Source organism: Phyllobates terribilis, unplaced genomic scaffold (genome assembly GCF_046119375.1).
Source record: "Phyllobates terribilis strain yellow unplaced genomic scaffold, ASM4611937v1 Scaffold_4__5_contigs__length_816908805, whole genome shotgun sequence".
Taxonomy (NCBI): domain Eukaryota; kingdom Metazoa; phylum Chordata; class Amphibia; order Anura; family Dendrobatidae; genus Phyllobates; species Phyllobates terribilis.
This window is the reverse complement of record NW_027362764.1, coordinates 691672225-691689724: the sequence shown is the minus strand read 5'-3', so window position 1 is coordinate 691689724 and position 17500 is coordinate 691672225. Positions and strand designations below refer to the sequence as shown.

At 54.6% G+C, this 17500-nt stretch overlaps 8 non-coding genes and 1 pseudogene across 8 annotated transcripts; all 9 read right to left on the bottom strand.

Annotated features, from left to right (window-relative positions):
* Positions 1–1617: 1617 nt before the first annotated feature.
* On the bottom strand, positions 1618–1736 carry LOC141266644 (5S ribosomal RNA). The gene has a single exon (XR_012320674.1). It is a non-coding gene; the product is annotated as a 5S ribosomal RNA (ribosomal RNA).
* A 1706-nt stretch (positions 1737–3442) lies between these two features.
* LOC141267128 (5S ribosomal RNA) lies at positions 3443–3561 on the bottom strand. The gene has a single exon (XR_012321142.1). It is a non-coding gene; the product is annotated as a 5S ribosomal RNA (ribosomal RNA).
* Positions 3562–5267: 1706 nt separating this feature from the next.
* On the bottom strand, positions 5268–5386 carry LOC141266642 (5S ribosomal RNA). The gene has a single exon (XR_012320672.1). It is a non-coding gene; the product is annotated as a 5S ribosomal RNA (ribosomal RNA).
* A 1706-nt stretch (positions 5387–7092) lies between these two features.
* Positions 7093–7211, bottom strand: LOC141267206 (5S ribosomal RNA). The gene has a single exon (XR_012321218.1). It is a non-coding gene; the product is annotated as a 5S ribosomal RNA (ribosomal RNA).
* A 1706-nt stretch (positions 7212–8917) lies between these two features.
* LOC141266665 (5S ribosomal RNA) lies at positions 8918–9036 on the bottom strand. Its single transcript, XR_012320694.1, has one exon. It is a non-coding gene; the product is annotated as a 5S ribosomal RNA (ribosomal RNA).
* A 1706-nt stretch (positions 9037–10742) lies between these two features.
* Positions 10743–10861, bottom strand: LOC141266571 (5S ribosomal RNA). The gene has a single exon (XR_012320604.1). It is a non-coding gene; the product is annotated as a 5S ribosomal RNA (ribosomal RNA).
* Positions 10862–12560: 1699 nt separating this feature from the next.
* On the bottom strand, positions 12561–12679 carry LOC141267688 (5S ribosomal RNA; annotated as a pseudogene).
* A 1706-nt stretch (positions 12680–14385) lies between these two features.
* On the bottom strand, positions 14386–14504 carry LOC141267697 (5S ribosomal RNA). The gene has a single exon (XR_012321330.1). It is a non-coding gene; the product is annotated as a 5S ribosomal RNA (ribosomal RNA).
* A 1706-nt stretch (positions 14505–16210) lies between these two features.
* On the bottom strand, positions 16211–16329 carry LOC141268673 (5S ribosomal RNA). The gene has a single exon (XR_012321428.1). It is a non-coding gene; the product is annotated as a 5S ribosomal RNA (ribosomal RNA).
* Positions 16330–17500: the final 1171 nt, after the last annotated feature.

The window sequence follows — 17500 nt, the reverse complement described above, 5'->3', positions numbered from 1 at the left end:
TGCTTTCTTTTCTCTTCACTTTTTTGCTGGCTCCTTAAAAAGGTCTTGTAGACAGAACGCCCCGCTCAGAGCCGCTGAGCTCACTGATCGGCTGCCGCGCTGTCGACGGAACGTCAGCGTCGCGGCCAATGCCACAGGCCGGGAGCAGCGGCGAGACTCACCGGTAGACCTGGGTAGGGTGAGTAGAGCGCGGTTAGTTGCTTTCTAATAGCCTGCAGCCGGGGATTAACTTTTAATGAAAGGGAGCAACCCTTTTGACTGTCTGCAGCGCGCCGTACCTAGGAAGCGCACACTCACACACAGCGAGCATGCACAAGTTGCTCGCACGAGACCACATTCCCTATTTGCACCTGCAGCTTTTCCGCCACCATGCGTCAGACTCTCCTGCCTGTCTTATTATTATTTCAGGGCCTTAGCAGGAACCACCCCCTCAATTCCCTCCCGCTCCTTCCTAGCACTGAGGTTAGCTCCTGGGCAGCTGTCTGATTGGGTTAGTTACACAAGATTCTTTGAAGAAGAAGACGTTACTTCTGCTGGCCCTCGTTAGGCGGTCGCCCTCTAAAACCATCCCCTGGGCAGCTGCTGAAAGCCTGGCCCCTTCACAGCGCGAGATGCTTTTAACGCCATCATTTGCATACGGCCGGCTGCGGGGTCAATAAGCACTCCTAGCCGTGGCAAGGAGCTCGGTGTGAGGCCTGGTAGAGGCGGCGGGGTTGCGTCCTTATCTTAGAGGTCTTGGGGGGCTTGGGATGCTTGGGACTTCCAGCCTCTACTTTACGTAAGGTCGGTGTCCAGCAAGGCGCCACTCAATGCTAGCCGAGCTGGGCAAGATGGCAAAACGTCATCAAAATTGTCTACAATACCTGGTGTTCTCAGGAGGTGTCCCAATCAAGTATTTCCGAACCCATCTCTGCTTTGCTTCCGAGATCGGACGTATCCAAGGTGGTATGGCCAGTAGACGCTGCTTGGCCCATCGCCCGGCCAGCCTTCCTCAGGCTCGCGTGGGGACGAGAACTCTGGCCGTTCTGGGGCGGTCTCCGAAGGACCGATGCATAGGCTGTGCCGTCCCTATAGGTGTTGTTTGTTGAGCAATGAAACACCTGCCGCATCAGATGTGTTTAAAAATGGCTCGGCGCAGGGTCTCCTGCAGGCTAAACCGTTCATCGCGGGGATGTGACAGAAAGAGCAAGCTGGACCCGCAACTTGGGGTGGAGCGAAACGCCCAGGAGTGAATGAAGGAAGAGGGTGAGATGGTTGCGAGTGAATTTGAGCTGCTCTTCGGGGGGGTCGTGTGGCCTGCAAAGGTGTTTTGCTTGGGTTGTGCTGTAAACTGGCCTCCAGGTTACCGGTGGTTGCCTCCAGGTCAGCGGTGGTTGCCTCCAGTCATGCGGGAGTCGCTGGTCCTGGTGAAAAGAAGCCTAGTATTAAAAGTAAATAAGCAACAATGCTGGAGGCCCACGGTGATGAGAAGGATGCTGGTATTTTGCAAGGATTAAATAGCGCAAGAGAGAAAGCAAATGAAAAGAAGAAAAGAGCATGTGTGCGCTTGTGAAAAAAGGAATGGAAAAAAGGCATAGAGGAGAGTGACCCCTGCTGGTGGAAGTAAGAAAAAGCAAAAGCCTACAGCACCTGGTATTCCCAGGCAGTCTCCCATCCAAGTACTAACCAGGCCTGACCCTGCTTAGCTTCCGAGATCAGACGAGATCGGGCGTGTTCAGGTTGGTGTGGCCGTAGGCAGAGACAGGCCTCTCACTTGCTGCTTTTCCACTTTGACGTCCGGTTGCCGGCTGCCCTTTCCAGTGCTTAGTAAGACAAGGTGCTTTTGTGCTTTCTTTTCTCTTCACTTTTTTGCTGGCTCCTTAAAAAGGTCTTGTAGACAGAACGCCCCGCTCAGAGCCGCTGAGCTCACTGATCGGCTGCCGCGCTGTCGACGGAACGTCAGCGTCGCGGCCAATGCCACAGGCCGGGAGCAGCGGCGAGACTCACCGGTAGACCTGGGTAGGGTGAGTAGAGCGCGGTTAGTTGCTTTCTAATAGCCTGCAGCCGGGGATTAACTTTTAATGAAAGGGAGCAACCCTTTTGACTGTCTGCAGCGCGCCGTACCTAGGAAGCGCACACTCACACACAGCGAGCATGCACAAGTTGCTCGCACGAGACCACATTCCCTATTTGCACCTGCAGCTTTTCCGCCACCATGCGTCAGACTCTCCTGCCTGTCTTATTATTATTTCAGGGCCTTAGCAGGAACCACCCCCTCAATTCCCTCCCGCTCCTTCCTAGCACTGAGGTTAGCTCCTGGGCAGCTGTCTGATTGGGTTAGTTACACAAGATTCTTTGAAGAAGAAGACGTTACTTCTGCTGGCCCTCGTTAGGCGGTCGCCCTCTAAAACCATCCCCTGGGCAGCTGCTGAAAGCCTGGCCCCTTCACAGCGCGAGATGCTTTTAACGCCATCATTTGCATACGGCCGGCTGCGGGGTCAATAAGCACTCCTAGCCGTGGCAAGGAGCTCGGTGTGAGGCCTGGTAGAGGCGGCGGGGTTGCGTCCTTATCTTAGAGGTCTTGGGGGGCTTGGGATGCTTGGGACTTCCAGCCTCTACTTTACGTAAGGTCGGTGTCCAGCAAGGCGCCACTCAATGCTAGCCGAGCTGGGCAAGATGGCAAAACGTCATCAAAATTGTCTACAATACCTGGTGTTCTCAGGAGGTGTCCCAACCAAGTATTTCCGAACCCATCTCTGCTTTGCTTCCGAGATCGGACGTATCCAAGGTGGTATGGCCAGTAGACGCTGCTTGGCCCATCGCCCGGCCAGCCTTCCTCAGGCTCGCGTGGGGACGAGAACTCTGGCCGTTCTGGGGCGGTCTCCGAAGGACCGATGCATAGGCTGTGCCGTCCCTATAGGTGTTGTTTGTTGAGCAATGAAACACCTGCCGCATCAGATGTGTTTAAAAATGGCTCGGCGCAGGGTCTCCTGCAGGCTAAACCGTTCATCGCGGGGATGTGACAGAAAGAGCAAGCTGGACCCGCAACTAGGGGTGGAGCGAAACGCCCAGGAGTGAATGAAGGAAGAGGGTGAGATGGTTGCGAGTGAATTTGAGCTGCTCTTCGGGGGGGTCGTGTGGCCTGCAAAGGTGTTTTGCTTGGGTTGTGCTGTAAACTGGCCTCCAGGTTACCGGTGGTTGCCTCCAGGTCAGCGGTGGTTGCCTCCAGTCATGCGGGAGTCGCTGGTCCTGGTGAAAAGAAGCCTAGTATTAAAAGTAAATAAGCAACAATGCTGGAGGCCCACGGTGATGAGAAGGATGCTGGTATTTTGCAAGGATTAAATAGCGCAAGAGAGAAAGCAAATGAAAAGAAGAAAGGAGCATGTGTGCGCTTGTGAAAAAAGGAATGGAAAAAAGGCATAGAGGAGAGTGACCCCTGCTGGTGGAAGTAAGAAAAAGCAAAAGCCTACAGCACCTGGTATTCCCAGGCAGTCTCCCATCCAAGTACTAACCAGGCCTGACCCTGCTTAGCTTCTGAGATCAGACAAGATCGGGCGTGTTCAGGGTGGTGTGGCCGTAGGCAGAGACAGGCCTCTCACTTGCTGCTTTTCCACTTTGACGTCCGGTTGCCGGCTGCCCTTTCCAGTGCTTAGTAAGACAAGGTGCTTTTGTGCTTTCTTTTCTCTTCACTTTTTTGCTGGCTCCTTAAAAAGGTCTTGTAGACAGAACGCCCCGCTCAGAGCCGCTGAGCTCACTGATCGGCTGCCGCGCTGTCGACGGAACGTCAGCGTCGCGGCCAATGCCACAGGCCGGGAGCAGCGGCGAGACTCACCGGTAGACCTGGGTAGGGTGAGTAGAGCGCGGTTAGTTGCTTTCTAATAGCCTGCAGCCGGGGATTAACTTTTAATGAAAGGGAGCAACCCTTTTGACTGTCTGCAGCGCGCCGTACCTAGGAAGCGCACACTCACACACAGCGAGCATGCACAAGTTGCTCGCACGAGACCACATTCCCTATTTGCACCTGCAGCTTTTCCGCCACCATGCGTCAGACTCTCCTGCCTGTCTTATTATTATTTCAGGGCCTTAGCAGGAACCACCCCCTCAATTCCCTCCCGCTCCTTCCTAGCACTGAGGTTAGCTCCTGGGCAGCTGTCTGATTGGGTTAGTTACACAAGATTCTTTGAAGAAGAAGACGTTACTTCTGCTGGCCCTCGTTAGGCGGTCGCCCTCTAAAACCATCCCCTGGGCAGCTGCTGAAAGCCTGGCCCCTTCACAGCGCGAGATGCTTTTAACGCCATCATTTGCATACGGCCGGCTGCGGGGTCAATAAGCACTCCTAGCCGTGGCAAGGAGCTCGGTGTGAGGCCTGGTAGAGGCGGCGGGGTTGCGTCCTTATCTTAGAGGTCTTGGGGGGCTTGGGATGCTTGGGACTTCCAGCCTCTACTTTACGTAAGGTCGGTGTCCAGCAAGGCGCCACTCAATGCTAGCCGAGCTGGGCAAGATGGCAAAACGTCATCAAAATTGTCTACAATACCTGGTGTTCTCAGGAGGTGTCCCAACCAAGTATTTCCGAACCCATCTCTGCTTTGCTTCCGAGATCGGACGTATCCAAGGTGGTATGGCCAGTAGACGCTGCTTGGCCCATCGCCCGGCCAGCCTTCCTCAGGCTCGCGTGGGGACGAGAACTCTGGCCGTTCTGGGGCGGTCTCCGAAGGACCGATGCATAGGCTGTGCCGTCCCTATAGGTGTTGTTTGTTGAGCAATGAAACACCTGCCGCATCAGATGTGTTTAAAAATGGCTCGGCGCAGGGTCTCCTGCAGGCTAAACCGTTCATCGCGGGGATGTGACAGAAAGAGCAAGCTGGACCCGCAACTTGGGGTGGAGCGAAACGCCCAGGAGTGAATGAAGGAAGAGGGTGAGATGGTTGCGAGTGAATTTGAGCTGCTCTTCGGGGGGGTCGTGTGGCCTGCAAAGGTGTTTTGCTTGGGTTGTGCTGTAAACTGGCCTCCAGGTTACCGGTGGTTGCCTCCAGGTCAGCGGTGGTTGCCTCCAGTCATGCGGGAGTCGCTGGTCCTGGTGAAAAGAAGCCTAGTATTAAAAGTAAATAAGCAACAATGCTGGAGGCCCACGGTGATGAGAAGGATGCTGGTATTTTGCAAGGATTAAATAGCGCAAGAGAGAAAGCAAATGAAAAGAAGAAAAGAGCATGTGTGCGCTTGTGAAAAAAGGAATGGAAAAAAGGCATAGAGGAGAGTGACCCCTGCTGGTGGAAGTAAGAAAAAGCAAAAGCCTACAGCACCTGGTATTCCCAGGCAGTCTCCCATCCAAGTACTAACCAGGCCTGACCCTGCTTAGCTTCCGAGATCAGACGAGATCGGGCGTGTTCAGGTTGGTGTGGCCGTAGGCAGAGACAGGCCTCTCACTTGCTGCTTTTCCACTTTGACGTCCGGTTGCCGGCTGCCCTTTCCAGTGCTTAGTAAGACAAGGTGCTTTTGTGCTTTCTTTTCTCTTCACTTTTTTGCTGGCTCCTTAAAAAGGTCTTGTAGACAGAACGCCCCGCTCAGAGCCGCTGAGCTCACTGATCGGCTGCCGCGCTGTCGACGGAACGTCAGCGTCGCGGCCAATGCCACAGGCCGGGAGCAGCGGCGAGACTCACCGGTAGACCTGGGTAGGGTGAGTAGAGCGCGGTTAGTTGCTTTCTAATAGCCTGCAGCCGGGGATTAACTTTTAATGAAAGGGAGCAACCCTTTTGACTGTCTGCAGCGCGCCGTACCTAGGAAGCGCACACTCACACACAGCGAGCATGCACAAGTTGCTCGCACGAGACCACATTCCCTATTTGCACCTGCAGCTTTTCCGCCACCATGCGTCAGACTCTCCTGCCTGTCTTATTATTATTTCAGGGCCTTAGCAGGAACCACCCCCTCAATTCCCTCCCGCTCCTTCCTAGCACTGAGGTTAGCTCCTGGGCAGCTGTCTGATTGGGTTAGTTACACAAGATTCTTTGAAGAAGAAGACGTTACTTCTGCTGGCCCTCGTTAGGCGGTCGCCCTCTAAAACCATCCCCTGGGCAGCTGCTGAAAGCCTGGCCCCTTCACAGCGCGAGATGCTTTTAACGCCATCATTTGCATACGGCCGGCTGCGGGGTCAATAAGCACTCCTAGCCGTGGCAAGGAGCTCGGTGTGAGGCCTGGTAGAGGCGGCGGGGTTGCGTCCTTATCTTAGAGGTCTTGGGGGGCTTGGGATGCTTGGGACTTCCAGCCTCTACTTTACGTAAGGTCGGTGTCCAGCAAGGCGCCACTCAATGCTAGCCGAGCTGGGCAAGATGGCAAAACGTCATCAAAATTGTCTACAATACCTGGTGTTCTCAGGAGGTGTCCCAACCAAGTATTTCCGAACCCATCTCTGCTTTGCTTCCGAGATCGGACGTATCCAAGGTGGTATGGCCAGTAGACGCTGCTTGGCCCATCGCCCGGCCAGCCTTCCTCAGGCTCGCGTGGGGACGAGAACTCTGGCCGTTCTGGGGCGGTCTCCGAAGGACCGATGCATAGGCTGTGCCGTCCCTATAGGTGTTGTTTGTTGAGCAATGAAACACCTGCCGCATCAGATGTGTTTAAAAATGGCTCGGCGCAGGGTCTCCTGCAGGCTAAACCGTTCATCGCGGGGATGTGACAGAAAGAGCAAGCTGGACCCGCAACTTGGGGTGGAGCGAAACGCCCAGGAGTGAATGAAGGAAGAGGGTGAGATGGTTGCGAGTGAATTTGAGCTGCTCTTCGGGGGGGTCGTGTGGCCTGCAAAGGTGTTTTGCTTGGGTTGTGCTGTAAACTGGCCTCCAGGTTACCGGTGGTTGCCTCCAGGTCAGCGGTGGTTGCCTCCAGTCATGCGGGAGTCGCTGGTCCTGGTGAAAAGAAGCCTAGTATTAAAAGTAAATAAGCAACAATGCTGGAGGCCCATGGTGATGAGAAGGATGCTGGTATTTTGCAAGGATTAAATAGCGCAAGAGAGAAAGCAAATGAAAAGAAGAAAGGAGCATGTGTGCGCTTGTGAAAAAAGGAATGGAAAAAAGGCATAGAGGAGAGTGACCCCTGCTGGTGGAAGTAAGAAAAGGCAAAAGCCTACAGCACCTGGTATTCCCAGGCAGTCTCCCATCCAAGTACTAACCAGGCCCAACCCTGCTTAGCTTCCGAGATCAGACGAGATCGGGCGTGTTCAGGGTGGTGTGGCCGTAGGCAGAGACAGGCCTCTCACTTGCTGCTTTTCCACTTTGACGTCCGGTTGCCGGCTGCCCTTTCCAGTGCTTAGTAAGACAAGGTGCTTTTGTGCTTTCTTTTCTCTTCACTTTTTTGCTGGCTCCTTAAAAAGGTCTTGTAGACAGAACGCCCCGCTCAGAGCCGCTGAGCTCACAGATCGGCTGCCGCGCTGTCGACGGAACGTCAGCGTCGCGGCCAATGCCACAGGCCGGGAGCAGCGGCGAGACTCACCGGTAGACCTGGGTAGGGTGAGTAGAGCGCGGTTAGTTGCTTTCTAATAGCCTGCAGCCGGGGATTAACTTTTAATGAAAGGGAGCAACCCTTTTGACTGTCTGCAGCGCGCCGTACCTAGGAAGCGCACACTCACACACAGCGAGCATGCACAAGTTGCTCGCACGAGACCACATTCCCTATTTGCACCTGCAGCTTTTCCGCCACCATGCGTCAGACTCTCCTGCCTGTCTTATTATTATTTCAGGGCCTTAGCAGGAACCACCCCCTCAATTCCCTCCCGCTCCTTCCTAGCACTGAGGTTAGCTCCTGGGCAGCTGTCTGATTGGGTTAGTTACACAAGATTCTTTGAAGAAGAAGACGTTACTTCTGCTGGCCCTCGTTAGGCGGTCGCCCTCTAAAACCATCCCCTGGGCAGCTGCTGAAAGCCTGGCCCCTTCACAGCGCGAGATGCTTTTAACGCCATCATTTGCATACGGCCGGCTGCGGGGTCAATAAGCACTCCTAGCCGTGGCAAGGAGCTCGGTGTGAGGCCTGGTAGAGGCGGCGGGGTTGCGTCCTTATCTTAGAGGTCTTGGGGGGCTTGGGATGCTTGGGACTTCCAGCCTCTACTTTACGTAAGGTCGGTGTCCAGCAAGGCGCCACTCAATGCTAGCCGAGCTGGGCAAGATGGCAAAACGTCATCAAAATTGTCTACAATACCTGGTGTTCTCAGGAGGTGTCCCAACCAAGTATTTCCAAACCCATCTCTGCTTTGCTTCCGAGATCGGACGTATCCAAGGTGGTATGGCCAGTAGACGCTGCTTGGCCCATCGCCCGGCCAGCCTTCCTCAGGCTCGCGTGGGGACGAGAACTCTGGCTGTTCTGGGGCGGTCTCCGAAGGACCGATGCATAGGCTGTGCCGTCCCTATAGGTGTTATTTGTTGAGCAATGAAACACCTGCCGCATCAGATGTGTTTAAAAATGGCTCGGCGCAGGGTCTCCTGCAGGCTAAACCGTTCATCGCGGGGATGTGACAGAAAGAGCAAGCTGGACCCGCAACTTGGGGTGGAGCGAAACGCCCAGGAGTGAATGAAGGAAGAGGGTGAGATGGTTGCGAGTGAATTTGAGCTGCTCTTCGGGGGGGTCGTGTGGCCTGCAAAGGTGTTTTGCTTGGGTTGTGCTGTAAACTGGCCTCCAGGTTACCGGTGGTTGCCTCCAGGTCAGCGGTGGTTGCCTCCAGTCATGCGGGAGTCGCTGGTCCTGGTGAAAAGAAGCCTAGTATTAAAAGTAAATAAGCAACAATGCTGGAGGCCCACGGTGATGAGAAGGATGCTGGTATTTTGCAAGGATTAAATAGCGCAAGAGAGAAAGCAAATGAAAAGAAGAAAGGAGCATGTGTGCGCTTGTGAAAAAAGGAATGGAAAAAAGGCATAGAGGAGAGTGACCCCTGCTGGTGGAAGTAAGAAAAAGCAAAAGCCTACAGCACCTGGTATTCCCAGGCAGTCTCCCATCCAAGTACTAACCAGGCCTGACCCTGCTTAGCTTCTGAGATCAGACGAGATCGGGCGTGTTCAGGGTGGTGTGGCCGTAGGCAGAGACAGGCCTCTCACTTGCTGCTTTTCCACTTTGACGTCCGGTTGCCGGCTGCCCTTTCCAGTGCTTAGTAAGACAAAGTGCTTTTGTGCTTTCTTTTCTCTTCACTTTTTTGCTGGCTCCTTAAAAAGGTCTTGTAGACAGAACGCCCCGCTCAGAGCCGCTGAGCTCACTGATCGGCTGCCGCGCTGTCGACGGAACGTCAGCGTCGCGGCCAATGCCACAGGCCGGGAGCAGCGGCGAGACTCACCGGTAGACCTGGGTAGGGTGAGTAGAGCGCGGTTAGTTGCTTTCTAATAGCCTGCAGCCGGGGATTAACTTTTAATGAAAGGGAGCAACCCTTTTGACTGTCTGCAGCGCGCCGTACCTAGGAAGCGCACACTCACACACAGCGAGCATGCACAAGTTGCTCGCACGAGACCACATTCCCTATTTGCACCTGCAGCTTTTCCGCCACCATGCGTCAGACTCTCCTGCCTGTCTTATTATTATTTCAGGGCCTTAGCAGGAACCACCCCCTCAATTCCCTCCCGCTCCTTCCTAGCACTGAGGTTAGCTCCTGGGCAGCTGTCTGATTGGGTTAGTTACACAAGATTCTTTGAAGAAGAAGACGTTACTTCTGCTGGCCCTCGTTAGGCGGTCGCCCTCTAAAACCATCCCCTGGGCAGCTGCTGAAAGCCTGGCCCCTTCACAGCGCGAGATGCTTTTAACGCCATCATTTGCATACGGCCGGCTGCGGGGTCAATAAGCACTCCTAGCCGTGGCAAGGAGCTCGGTGTGAGGCCTGGTAGAGGCGGCGGGGTTGCGTCCTTATCTTAGAGGTCTTGGGGGGCTTGGGATGCTTGGGACTTCCAGCCTCTACTTTACGTAAGGTCGGTGTCCAGCAAGGCGCCACTCAATGCTAGCCGAGCTGGGCAAGATGGCAAAACGTCATCAAAATTGTCTACAATACCTGGTGTTCTCAGGAGGTGTCCCAACCAAGTATTTCCGAACCCATCTCTGCTTTGCTTCCGAGATCGGACGTATCCAAGGTGGTATGGCCAGTAGACGCTGCTTGGCCCATCGCCCGGCCAGCCTTCCTCAGGCTCGCGTGGGGACGAGAACTCTGGCCGTTCTGGGGCGGTCTCCGAAGGACCGATGCATAGGCTGTGCCGTCCCTATAGGTGTTGTTTGTTGAGCAATGAAACACCTGCCGCATCAGATGTGTTTAAAAATGGCTCGGCGCAGGGTCTCCTGCAGGCTAAACCGTTCATCGCGGGGATGTGACAGAAAGAGCAAGCTGGACCCGCAACTTGGGGTGGAGCGAAACGCCCAGGAGTGAATGAAGGAAGAGGGTGAGATGGTTGCGAGTGAATTTGAGCTGCTCTTCGGGGGGGTCGTGTGGCCTGCAAAGGTGTTTTGCTTGGGTTGTGCTGTAAACTGGCCTCCAGGTTACCGGTGGTTGCCTCCAGGTCAGCGGTGGTTGCCTCCAGTCATGCGGGAGTCGCTGGTCCTGGTGAAAAGAAGCCTAGTATTAAAAGTAAATAAGCAACAATGCTGGAGGCCCACGGTGATGAGAAGGATGCTGGTATTTTGCAAGGATTAAATAGCGCAAGAGAGAAAGCAAATGAAAAGATGAAAAGAGCATGTGTGCGCTTGTGAAAAAAGGAATGGAAAAAAGGCATAGAGGAGAGTGACCCCTGCTGGTGGAAGTAAGAAAAAGCAAAAGCCTACAGCACCTGGTATTCCCAGGCAGTCTCCCATCCAAGTACTAACCAGGCCTGACCTTGCTTAGCTTCCGAGATCAGACGAGATCGGGCGTGTTCAGGGTGGTGTGGCCGTAGGCAGAGACAGGCCTCTCACTTGCTGCTTTTCCACTTTGACGTCCGGTTGCCGGCTGCCCTTTCCAGTGCTTAGTAAGACAAGGTGCTTTTGTGCTTTCTTTTCTCTTCACTTTTTTGCTGGCTCCTTAAAAAGGTCTTGTAGACAGAACGCCCCGCTCAGAGCCGCTGAGCTCACTGATCGGCTTCCGCGCTGTCGACGGAACGTCAGCGTCGCGGCCAATGCCACAGGCCGGGAGCAGCGGCGAGACTCACCGGTAGACCTGGGTAGGGTGAGTAGAGCGCGGTTAGTTGCTTTCTAATAGCCTGCAGCCGGGGATTAACTTTTAATGAAAGGGAGCAACCCTTTTGACTGTCTGCAGCGCGCCGTACCTAGGAAGCGCACACTCACACACAGCGAGCATGCACAAGTTGCTCGCACGAGACCACATTCCCTATTTGCACCTGCAGCTTTTCCGCCACCATGCGTCAGACTCTCCTGCCTGTCTTATTATTATTTCAGGGCCTTAGCAGGAACCACCCCCTCAATTCCCTCCCGCTCCTTCCTAGCACTGAGGTTAGCTCCTGGGCAGCTGTCTGATTGGGTTAGTTACACAAGATTCTTTGAAGAAGAAGACGTTACTTCTGCTGGCCCTCGTTAGGCGGTCGCCCTCTAAAACCATCCCCTGGGCAGCTGCTGAAAGCCTGGCCCCTTCACAGCGCGAGATGCTTTTAACGCCATCATTTGCATACGGCCGGCTGCGGGGTCAATAAGCACTCCTAGCCGTGGCAAGGAGCTCGGTGTGAGGCCTGGTAGAGGCGGCGGGGTTGCGTCCTTATCTTAGAGGTCTTGGGGGGCTTGGGATGCTTGGGACTTCCAGCCTCTACTTTACGTAAGGTCGGTGTCCAGCAAGGCGCCACTCAATGCTAGCCGAGCTGGGCAAGATGGCAAAACGTCATCAAAATTGTCTACAATACCTGGTGTTCTCAGGAGGTGTCCCAACCAAGTATTTCCAAACCCATCTCTGCTTTGCTTCCGAGATCGGACGTATCCAAGGTGGTATGGCCAGTAGATGCTGCTTGGCCCATCGCCCGGCCAGCCTTCCTCAGGCTCGCGTGGGGACGAGAACTCTGGCCGTTCTGGGGCGGTCTCCGAAGGACCGATGCATAGGCTGTGCCGTCCCTATAGGTGTTGTTTGTTGAGCAATGAAACACCTGCTGCATCAGATGTGTTTAAAAATGGCTCGGCGCAGGGTCTCCTGCAGGCTAAACCGTTCATCGCGGGGATGTGACAGAAAGAGCAAGCTGGACCCGCAACTTGGGGTGGAGCGAAACGCCCAGGAGTGAATGAAGGAAGAGGGTGAGATGGTTGCGAGTGAATTTGAGCTGCTCTTCGGGGGGGTCGTGTGGCCTGCAAAGGTGTTTTGCTTGGGTTGTGCTGTAAACTGGCCTCCAGGTTACCGGTGGTTGCCTCCAGGTCAGCGGTGGTTGCCTCCAGTCATGCGGGAGTCGCTGGTCCTGGTGAAAAGAAGCCTAGTATTAAAAGTAAATAAGCAACAATGCTGGAGGCCCACGGTGATGACAAGGATGCTGGTATTTTGCAAGGATTAAATAGCGCAAGAGAGAAAGCAAATGAAAAGAAGAAAGGAGCATGTGTGCGCTTGTGAAAAAAGGAATGGAAAAAAGGCATAGAGGAGAGTGACCCCTGCTGGTGGAAGTAAGAAAAGCCTACAGCACCTGGTATTCCCAGGCAGTCTCCCATCCAAGTACTAACCAGGCCTGACCCTGCTTAGCTTCCGAGATGAGACAAGATCGGGCGTGTTCAGGGTGGTGTGGCCGTAGGCAGAGACAGGCCTCTCACTTGCTGCTTTTCCACTTTGACGTCCGGTTGCCGGCTGCCCTTTCCAGTGCTTAGTAAGACAAGGTGCTTTTGTGCTTTCCTTTCTCTTCACTTGTTTGCTGGCTCCTTAAAAAGGTCTTGTAGACAGAACGCCCCGCTCAGAGCCGCTGAGCTCACTGATCGGCTGCCGCGCTGTCGACGGAACGTCAGCGTCGCGGCCAATGCCACAGGCCGGGAGCAGCGGCGAGACTCACCGGTAGACCTGGGTAGGGTGAGTAGAGCGCGGTTAGTTGCTTTCTAATAGCCTGCAGCCGGGGATTAACTTTTAATGAAAGGGAGCAACCCTTTTGACTGTCTGCAGCGCGCCGTACCTAGGAAGCGCACACTCACACACAGCGAGCATGCACAAGTTGCTCGCACGAGACCACATTCCCTATTTGCACCTGCAGCTTTTCCGCCACCATGCGTCAGACTCTCCTGCCTGTCTTATTATTATTTCAGGGCCTTAGCAGGAACCACCCCCTCAATTCCCTCCCGCTCCTTCCTAGCACTGAGGTTAGCTCCTGGGCAGCTGTCTGATTGGGTTAGTTACACAAGATTCTTTGAAGAAGAAGACGTTACTTCTGCTGGCCCTCGTTAGGCGGTCGCCCTCTAAAACCATCCCCTGGGCAGCTGCTGAAAGCCTGGCCCCTTCACAGCGCGAGATGCTTTTAACGCCATCATTTGCATACGGCCGGCTGCGGGGTCAATAAGCACTCCTAGCCGTGGCAAGGAGCTCGGTGTGAGGCCTGGTAGAGGCGGCGGGGTTGCGTCCTTATCTTAGAGGTCTTGGGGGGCTTGGGATGCTTGGGACTTCCAGCCTCTACTTTACGTAAGGTCGGTGTCCAGCAAGGCGCCACTCAATGCTAGCCGAGCTGGGCAAGATGGCAAAACGTCATCAAAATTGTCTACAATACCTGGTGTTCTCAGGAGGTGTCCCAACCAAGTATTTCCGAACCCATCTCTGCTTTGCTTCCGAGATCGGACGTATCCAAGGTGGTATGGCCAGTAGACGCTGCTTGGCCCATCGCCCGGCCAGCCTTCCTCAGGCTCGCGTGGGGACGAGAACTCTGGCCGTTCTGGGGCGGTCTCCGAAGGACCGATGCATAGGCTGTGCCGTCCCTATAGGTGTTGTTTGTTGAGCAATGAAACACCTGCCGCATCAGATGTGTTTAAAAATGGCTCGGCGCAGGGTCTCCTGCAGGCTAAACCGTTCATCGCGGGGATGTGACAGAAAGAGCAAGCTGGACCCGCAACTTGGGGTGGAGCGAAACGCCCAGGAGTGAATGAAGGAAGAGGGTGAGATGGTTGCGAGTGAATTTGAGCTGCTCTTCGGGGGGGTCGTGTGGCCTGCAAAGGTGTTTTGCTTGGGTTGTGCTGTAAACTGGCCTCCAGGTTACCGGTGGTTGCCTCCAGGTCAGCGGTGGTTGCCTCCAGTCATGCGGGAGTCGCTGGTCCTGGTGAAAAGAAGCCTAGTATTAAAAGTAAATAAGCAACAATGCTGGAGGCCCACGGTGATGAGAAGGATGCTGGTATTTTGCAAGGATTAAATAGCGCAAGAGAGAAAGCAAATGAAAAGAAGAAAGGAGCATGTGTGCGCTTGTGAAAAAAGGAATGGAAAAAAGGCATAGAGGAGAGTGACCCCTGCTGGTGGAAGTAAGAAAAGGCAAAAGCCTACAGCACCTGGTATTCCCAGGCGGTCTCCCATCTAAGTACTAACCAGGCCCAACCCTGCTTAGCTTCCGAGATCAGACGAGATCAGGTGTGTTCAGAGTGGTGTGGCCGTAGGCAGAGACAGGCCTCTCACTTGCTGCTTTTCCACTTTGACGTCCGGTTGCCGGCTGCCCTTTCCAGTGCTTAGTAAGACAAGGTGCTTTTGTGCTTTCCTTTCTCTTCACTTGTTTGCTGGCTCCTTAAAAAGGTCTTGTAGACAGAACGCCCCGCTCAGAGCTGCTGAGCTCACTGATCGGCTGCCGCGCTGTCGACGGAACGTCAGCGTCGCGGCCAATGCCACAGGCCGGGAGCAGCGGCGAGACTCACCGGTAGACCTGGGTAGGGTGAGTAGAGCGCGGTTAGTTGCTTTCTAATAGCCTGCAGCCGGGGATTAACTTTTAATGAAAGGGAGCAACCCTTTTGACTGTCTGCAGCGCGCCGTACCTAGGAAGCGCACACTCACACACAGCGAGCATGCACAAGTTGCTCGCACGAGACCACATTCCCTATTTGCACCTGCAGCTTTTCCGCCACCATGCGTCAGACTCTCCTGCCTGTCTTATTATTATTTCAGGGCCTTAGCAGGAACCACCCCCTCAATTCCCTCCCGCTCCTTCCTAGCACTGAGGTTAGCTCCTGGGCAGCTGTCTGATTGGGTTAGTTACACAAGATTCTTTGAAGAAGAAGACGTTACTTCTGCTGGCCCTCGTTAGGCGGTCGCCCTCTAAAACCATCCCCTGGGCAGCTGCTTAAAGCCTGGCCCCTTCACAGCGCGAGATGCTTTTAACGCCATCATTTGCATACGGCCGGCTGCGGGGTCAATAAGCACTCCTAGCCGTGGCAAGGAGCTCGGTGTGAGGCCTGGTAGAGGCGGCGGGGTTGCGTCCTTATCTTAGAGGTCTTGGGGGGCTTGGGATGCTTGGGACTTCCAGCCTCTACTTTACGTAAGGTCGGTGTCCAGCAAGGCGCCACTCAATGCTAGCCGAGCTGGGCAAGATGGCAAAACGTCATCAAAATTGTCTACAATACCTGGTGTTCTCAGGAGGTGTCCCAACCAAGTATTTCCGAACCCATCTCTGCTTTGCTTCCGAGATCGGACGTATCCAAGGTGGTATGGCCAGTAGACGCTGCTTGGCCCATCGCCCGGCCAGCCTTCCTCAGGCTCGCGTGGGGACGAGAACTCTGGCCGTTCTGGGGCGGTCTCCGAAGGACCGATGCATAGGCTGTGCCGTCCCTATAGGTGTTGTTTGTTGAGCAATGAAACACCTGCCGCATCAGATGTGTTTAAAAATGGCTCGGCGCAGGGTCTCCTGCAGGCTAAACCGTTCATCGCGGGGATGTGACAGAAAGAGCAAGCTGGACCCGCAACTTGGGGTGGAGCGAACCGCCCAGGAGTGAATGAAGGAAGAGGGTGAGATGGTTGCGAGTGAATTTGAGCTGCTCTTCGGGGGGGTCGTGTGGCCTGCAAAGGTGTTTTGCTTGGGTTGTGCTGTAAACTGGCCTCCAGGTTACCGGTGGTTGCCTCCAGGTCAGCGGTGGTTGCCTCCAGTCATGCGGGAGTCGCTGGTCCTGGTGAAAAGAAGCCTAGTATTAAAAGTAAATAAGCAACAATGCTGGAGGCCCACGGTGATGAGAAGGATGCTGGTATTTTGCAAGGATTAAATAGCGCAAGAGAGAAAGCAAATGAAAAGAAGAAAGGAGCATGTGTGCGCTTGTGAAAAAAGGAATGGAAAAAAGGCATAGAGGAGAGTGACCCCTGCTGGTGGAAGTAAGAAAAGGCAAAAGCCTACAGCACCTGGTATTCCCAGGCGGTCTCCCATCCAAGTACTAACCAGGCCCGACCCTGCTTAGCTTCCAAGATCAGACGAGATCAGGTGTGTTCAGGGTGGTGTGGCCGTAGGCAGAGACAGGCCTCTCACTTGCTGCTTTTCCACTTTGACGTCCGGTTGCCGGCTGCCCTTTCCAGTGCTTAGTAAGACAAGGTGCTTTTGTGCTTTCCTTTCTCTTCACTTGTTTGCTGGCTCCTTAAAAAGGTCTTGTAGACAGAACGCCCTGCTCAGAGCCGCTGAGCTCACTGATCGGCTGCCGCGCTGTCGACGGAACGTCAGCGTCGCGGCCAATGCCACAGGCCGGGAGCAGCGGCGAGACTCACCGGTAGACCTGGGTAGGGTGAGTAGAGCGCGGTTAGTTGCTTTCTAATAGCCTGCAGCCGGGGATTAACTTTTAATGAAAGGGAGCAACCCTTTTGACTGTCTGCAGCGCGCCGTACCTAGGAAGCGCACACTCACACACAGCGAGCATGCACAAGTTGCTCGCACGAGACCACATTCCCTATTTGCACCTGCAGCTTTTCCGCCACCATGCGTCAGACTCTCCTGCCTGTCTTATTATTATTTCAGGGCCTTAGCAGGAACCACCCCCTCAATTCCCTCCCGCTCCTTCCTAGCACTGAGGTTAGCTCCTGGGCAGCTGTCTGATTGGGTTAGTTACACAAGATTCTTTGAAGAAGAAGACGTTACTTCTGCTGGCCCTCGTTAGGCGGTCGCCCTCTAAAACCATCCCCTGGGCAGCTGCTGAAAGCCTGGCCCCTTCACAGCGCGAGATGCTTTTAACGCCATCATTTGCATACGGCCGGCTGCGGGGTCAATAAGCACTCCTAGCCGTGGCAAGGAGCTCGGTGTGAGGCCTGGTAGAGGCGGCGGGGTTGCGTCCTTATCTTAGAGGTCTTGGGGGGCTTGGGATGCTTGGGACTTCCAGCCTCTACTTTACGTAAGGTCGGTGTCCAGCAAGGCGCCACTCAATGCTAGCCGAGCTGGGCAAGATGGCAAAACGTCATCAAAATTGTCTACAATACCTGGTGTTCTCAGGAGGTGTCCCAACCAAGTATTTCCGAACCCATCTCTGCTTTGCTTCCGAGATCGGACGTATCCAAGGTGGTATGGCCAGTAGACGCTGCTTGGCCCATCGCCCGGCCAGCCTTCCTCAGGCTCGCGTGGGGACGAGAACTCTGGCCGTTCTGGGGCGGTCTCCGAAGGACCGATGCATAGGCTGTGCCGTCCCTATAGGTGTTGTT